Below are 7,500 nucleotides of genomic sequence, written 5' to 3' on the forward strand. Positions count from 1 at the left end.
ATGAAGCATAAACATTTTTTCTCGTTGATATTAAAACGTTGTAATTAGTGCACTGAATTTTAATTAGGTTTCCTTATAGTTTTGGGGGTCTGTTGGCATACGCTGGGAATGACTATATATGCGTGTCTTTATTGGGGGCCCTGCCTGTAGCCACGAATTTATGTGCTGATAAATATACATGCATGCTACATATTTATATACATATGTATGTATGTATATATATATATATATACATATATATATATACACACTTATATATATTATATGCATACATACATAAGCATAAATGCATATATTTTGCAAATAGGTATATGTATATATGTACATATATTCATAAATATATGTTATAAATATATATATATATATATATATATATATATATATATATATATACGTATATATATATGTGTGTGTGTGTGCGTGTGCGTGTGTGTGCTAGTATATACGTATATAGAAACACACGCATACGCACACACATATATGTATATATCTGAAGTGATGTGTGTGTGTGCCTCATTCTGCTTGTGTATACATGGCAATATCTGTATGTGTATGTACTAGTGCCTGTGTCAATGAGCGTGCATTTCTCAGTTTATGTGTGTGTGTTTGTGTGTGAGTGTGTAACTATGCTAAAAATGTCCCGCAACGTTGCTAACATGCGTTCATACCGATCATAGATAAGGTTGATAATACATATAAAGGATACGATGAGTGTGTTATGCTTTATTTGTACACTCACACGCACAGATATACACACACATACGCACACACAAATGTGTAGACATACATACATTGCTTATACATATATGTGTGTATGTGCGTGGTATTCCTCTTGTACTAAGCATGTTGTACACTATCACAAACATACATGCGCACATTCTCTCTCTTTGTATACATATGTACATATATACGGTTATACACATATATGCATGCATATAGATTTCATACACCCACACACACATACACACGCATATTTATATATGGATATCTGTATATGAATATATGCGATTGGCTATGTGTGCAGGTATATGTATATATATATATGCATTAGATTATATATGTATACTCACACACACATTCATACACAATACAGAAATAGATAGATCAGTGGATCTACGAATGATGTATAATAATAATTGTGTATACCTACACGTATATGGACGTTTACATGCGTTAGGTATTTTACATACATATGTACGTGTGTGTGTGTGTGTGTGTATGTATGTATGTATGTATAGATAGATAGATAGATAGATAGATAGATAGATAGATAGATAGATAGATAGACAGAGAGAGAGAGAGCGATAGATGCCTTTCTCATCGTTCATTCTCTCTCTGTCTTCACTTTCTCTCTCTCTCTCTCTCTCTCTCTCTCTCTCTCTCAGCATCTTCTTCCTCACTCTCCTTTTCTTTCTTCTTTGCAATCGTTTGCACATAAGAATCCATCTGGTCGATATAGATATTATAATTAGTCTGTATTTCTACTATAGCACTATATTCCGATACCGCCACATAACTATCAATATATTTTACTTGGGAAGGATTTTATTATTAATGTATCCTTGTAATGCCCCGCTTCCTTCTCCGTTGCGACAAATGAAGAAATAATAATTATCATTATTATCATTATTATTATTATTATTATTATTATTATTATTATTACCGCTCTCGACGAAATGCTCAGCGCTATTTCACCCGTCGCTACCTTATGAGTTCAAACTCCGCCGAGGTCGACTTTGCCTTTCATCCTTTCGGGGTTGATAAATTAACTACCAGTGAGACACTGAAGTCGATTTAATCGTCTAGCCCCCTTCTCCATAATTTCAGGCCTTGTGACTTTAGTAGAAAGGATTATTATTATAATTATTATTGTTAGGGAATTTTTATAATGTCTTATCGAAATATATTTAACAAAATTTATATGACATGTATGGATATATATGTATGTATGCATGCATATATGTATATGCATATACACACACACCTATATGTATGTATATATATGTATATATGTATATCCATCTATCTATCTATCTATCTATCTATCTATCTATCTATCTGTCTGTCTGTCTGTCTGTCTGTCCATGTATATATATATATATATATATATATATATATATATATATATATTATTTTGTTTAAAAGAGTTCCAACACTGTCTGTTTTTTATGTTTTATTTATATTCCTGCAGAACTAATGTGGGGTATAGAATATGGAATATACAATATATAATATAATATACAATATACAATATAAAATAAAATAAAATAAAAATGGATGGCACCATGAAAGAAAGTATTGAATGTAGATGAAATATTGAGTGTTCAATATAAAGGATCAAATATATAAATATATAAATATAAATATATAAAGGCGACTCGAGTTTCAGGGCTATTTCCCTTCGTCATGGCCGGTATGACAGACTTTAACATATATATATATATCCCGAAATGTGTTTTTGTAATGCTGCAGTAACTCCGACAATGTTTAAAATATTTGTTGATATACATTCTAAATGTATGTTTACACCCATCTATACGCACACGCACACATGTATGTGCCTGTGTACGGATGTATAATGAGGAAATCTAAGCTACATAGCGATATATAACAGAGAAATCAACTTTTTCTTCTCCCTGTCATAATAATCATCAGCTAAAGCAGGCATGTATTCCCACAAGCCGGCTCCTCGTTCGTACTGCTTGCTTTTCGAACAACTACCAACACTTGTGTGTGTGTGTGTGTGTGTGTGTGTGTGTGTGTGTGTGTGTGTGTGTTGCTTGTACTTGCCTTCTTTTGCATCCGAGCAAGGCTGACAAAATTTCAATATGGCGTCTGCTATGTTATTTCTGGTAGTATAGTATCATCAGCCGACAATCGTTTCGGCAAGATAATAAAACGGCTTTCCTAGTTTCCAAGCATGCATTACAGCTGAGTTAGAGATAGCTACGTGTGTGTGTGTGTGTGAACAAATATCTCTGCAAATAACACACTTGAAACCTATTAATAAAACACGTGGCTAAAAGATCTAGATTATAACATTCATATTAAATATATCTCTCTCAATCTTCTACACACACACACACATACACACACACACTTACACATTTATAAATTCTTCCAATAGTTTTTAATAGTAAATCTACCGTTCATGCACAGAGGAAGAGAGAGGGGAGAGGGAGTGAGAGGAAGCGAACTAATTTTCTCTGTTAATGAATGTAGTTGTTCATATTGCTATGTAGGAGGCAAGTTCATAGTTTCCCGTTACAACTCTTCTCCTGCAACCGTATATCGTCGGTGTTTTCCTATTGTTATTCGACATTGATATATTATTGTAGTGGGATGAGCAGTAAAACGCATAGTAATAAGAGTTTTAGACAAGCATCTCGGTTGATTTGTTCAGATTCATCATATTAATATTTCTTCTTAGTCCCTTATGAGGTAAACATCCGTTTATACCATCTATACCATTCTCATCACTTGGCCAGTATCATATTTTAATCCCGTGTCTGTCAAACGCTGACATATTGCCATGGTAACGATGCTTAGAATGAAGTACATGTGGAGGCAGTGTGTGTGTGTGTGTGTGTGTGTGTGTGTGTGTGTGTGTGTGTGTGTGTGTGTGTGTGTGTGTGATATGAGGCTTTGAATATAGTTCAGTATTGTGGGCGTTATACAGACACTAGATATACGTGTGATAGTGTGATTATATTGATATTTCTAAAATAGTTTCTTCTGAAATATAATACACAATTATTCAGCTAATTACTGATAAACTAACATTTTAATGATCCCTATCTCACATATTGTTCCTGCTATTAAAACACTGCTAAAGTCCTCACACACACGCATTCAAACACACACACACATACACACACACACACATACTTTCTTATAGACAGAGCCAAAACATATGGTAGCTTTTCTTTTCATTTTCAAGACTCAAGTCTACCATCTATTTTGTGTCTAATCGATTCAATCGATTAACCTCCTTTCCCAGATGTCAGGCTTTGAGCCTTATTATTATAACTGTTATTATTATCATCATTGTTGTTGTTGTTGTTGTTGTTGTTGTTGTTGTTGTTGTTATTATTTGTATTTTTATTGATATAATCATGAGAGCTTCCAGTAAAATGCCTTTCCAATATTTACGGTTCTTTTGGGCTTAATTCATGTCGAATACAACTTTGCCTTTTACACCCTCACCCACGTATGGAATAAAGTACCAGTCAAGTACTAACCCCTCCCTTAAAACTACTGGTCTTCTACCAGAATCTTAAACTATTATTATTATTATTATTATTATTATTATTATTATTATTATTATTATTATTATTACTATCATAATTATTATTGTTATTATTATTACAGTAATAATAATAATTTTATGATATAAATTTACATGTAATGACGGTCATATATGAAAGGAAAATACGTATTTTGAACGAAAGGTAAACTCTACCATATTGTCCACAACATAGTTGATTTTACACGTAACACAGTCATGTAAAAATATTTAACTTGGATATAATTCTCTTTCCTCTGTCTATACCTGTTATCATTATTATTCCTAATTTAATATTACTGTAGTTACTGCTACGTTTTCTAATATTATTCTACTAATTTGTTATTCTACTAGCCCACTATTGTTGCTACTATAACTGTTGAACATTAATAATTGTTTGTATCTATATATCCGTCCCCACAATAACCGTTCAGAAATGTGATATTTTACTAACCACTATCTGCTATGTTGGGAGACTGTTAACTACTTGATCTACGCAATATTGTCTTTTAACGTGTCAGTAACGGACGAGGACGTTCCTGTGTCGACTACCATCTCACCTTATTCAGCCTTTTTTCAACTTTAGAAAAAAATATATAAATATTTTGAAGGTAAGATATATAAAAACCATCAGAAACCTAGAAACACGTGTGCATATTCACAAACATACATGCAAGCCTTACATACATTTGTACATGCATGCATACGCATATACATACATGCATACATTTAATGTACGCATATATGCAAATAGATTTACAGAAAAAAGGAAACGGTAATAGCTTTGTGTGTGTATGTGTGTGTGTATGAGTGTGTTTATGTGTGTGTGTAAATATATGTGTAGATATGTGTGTATGTGTGAGTAGATATATGTGATATGTGTATGTGTGTGTGTGCGAGTGTATAAATAGATAGATATAAATATACATTTAAATGTATGTATACATGTGTACGTATGTATGAGTGCATGTGTGTGCGTGTGCGTGTAAATATATATATATATATATATATGTATAGTGCTCCAGCATGACCGCAGCCGCATGGCTGAAACGAATAGAAGAATACATATATATATATATACACACACACACATATGCATGTATGCATACATACATACATACATACATACATACATACATACATACATACATATACATACAGACATATACATTATGTGTGTACACCTTCCTAAACATGAGTATACAACTGTAATTACCTTTCATCTTAGAACCAGGTTAAGCACAGCTAAAAATCACGCACAAAACCAAATTTCCCAGCCTCCAAGTCTATCCCAACATTAAACAAATCTATTCTTTATTTCATTTCACTCAGTATCAACATCTCACCTACTAGCATAATCTCTCTGCCGTATATTATCATCTCACTTCTATCATTATTCTATCGAATATTATCATTTCACCTTGTATGGTTATGAATTTGCTGTACAGTCGATAATTTTATGAAAATAGTTTCTCATTTTGTCTGCAATATGGTAGAGTTTACAGGTAACAGTGTCGTATACATGCCTTATTTATGTAGGTACTAACTTTCTTTGACATGTTTGCTGATTCGTTGCAGCATTGGACAAATACCTTCCGGTATTTCTTCCAACTCCGTACGTTCTGAGTTTCAAATCTCACCAAGATCAACTCTACCTTTCATGTAGCGAGATCAATAAATTTTACCAGTTAACTATTGGAGTCGATGGTAGTAACTAATCCCCAACCTTAAATTGCAGGCCTTATACTTATATAAGAAACAATTTATTATTATCATTATTATTATTATTATTATTATTATTATTATTATTATTATTATTATGGCGCGACGAGGTAGCAGATTCGTTAGCACGCTGGACGAAATGCTTAGCGGTATTTCGTCCGTCGCTACGTCCTAAGTTCAAATTCCGCCGAAGTCCACTTTGCCTTTCATCCTTTCGGGGTCGATAAATTAAGTACCAGTTGAGTACGGGTCGATGTAATCGACTGTCCCCCTCCTCCAAATTTCAGGCCTTGTGCCTATCGCAGAAAGAATTGTTATTATTGTTGTTGCTGTCAGGTGTTTCACTCACTATTTTAATAATTAATTTTCTATTAAATACATTTTCTGCTTCGTTTTTTCAACCTTTGTGTAACGTTATCTGTCTGCTTGAATTAGTGAAAGCTGGAGACAGGTGGTCGATTAAGGGAAGAAAACCTTAAAAATCGATACCGTATTTTCCATTGAGGAGACTCGAAATACGAAGTACTGCGAGCTCAACATGTGTTAGTGCAGAGATACCTAACTGCTCGTTCCACCAGCTAATCACATAAAGAGGAGCAATTTCAATGCCTATTGTTTAGTATCTGTTAGCTAATTATGAGATTTGCCTCCCAGCAGAACGATCGTCCGATCGATAGACTCGCCCTTGTAAAACATTCACTACAACCAACATTCATTTAGCTCTGATTTCCCCCTCACACATGTATGTATGTATGTATGTATGTATGTATGTATGTATGTATGTATGTATGTATATATGTATGTATGTATGCATGCATGTATGTATGTATGTATGTATGAATGCGTACATACATAAACACACACACACATACATACATACATACATACATACATACATACATACATATATATATATATATGTATACACATATAATTTATATGTTAACTAAATATAAAAATAAATGTATATATGCTCAAATATATGCATAACTATGAGTGAATATATGTGCATATATGTATTTATTTACTCCTTACAATATTTCTACTCGAGCGCAATCAACTAGAATTCTTTCGTTTTCTTTCTTCGTCTATTTTATGAGTTTTAATTACTTATAATTCGAGCTGGCAAATAGCCTTCAATTTGTTGGGCATATTAGCGAAACTTCATTGGAATCGCCGCTGGTGGCTTTTTTCTTTTTTCTTTTTTTTAACCTTAAATAGATTAAAATTAGGCCATGTATAAATCGAGTCTCTAGTAGGTCATTTAACCTGCTGGAAATAGCTAACAAATATACCCCTATCTTATAATAAACGAAAGGGCATTTTGTATAAGGAATCTTAGATATGTATGAAATAGTAGATGGGCACGGTTGTAACGCCTTTCATTATAGTTTTGTTGGACCAGTGCTTAGTTAACGTTAAACAACATCAACAACAGCAGCAGCAGCAACAACAACAACAACAAAAACAGCAACAGCAACAATAACAACAAC

The 7,500-nt window shown here is 33.1% G+C and overlaps 1 protein-coding gene across 2 annotated transcripts in view; it reads left to right on the top strand.

Moving 5' to 3' along the window:
* LOC106878501 (polycomb group RING finger protein 2) overlaps window positions 1-7,500 on the top strand; it is a 390,185-nt gene that overhangs the window by 1,808 nt on the left and 380,877 nt on the right. The window lies entirely within an intron of this gene.

This window comes from Octopus bimaculoides, chromosome 8 (assembly GCF_046866305.1).
Source record: "Octopus bimaculoides isolate indiv1 chromosome 8, ASM4686630v1, whole genome shotgun sequence".
NCBI classification, from domain to species: Eukaryota; Metazoa; Mollusca; class Cephalopoda; order Octopoda; family Octopodidae; genus Octopus; species Octopus bimaculoides.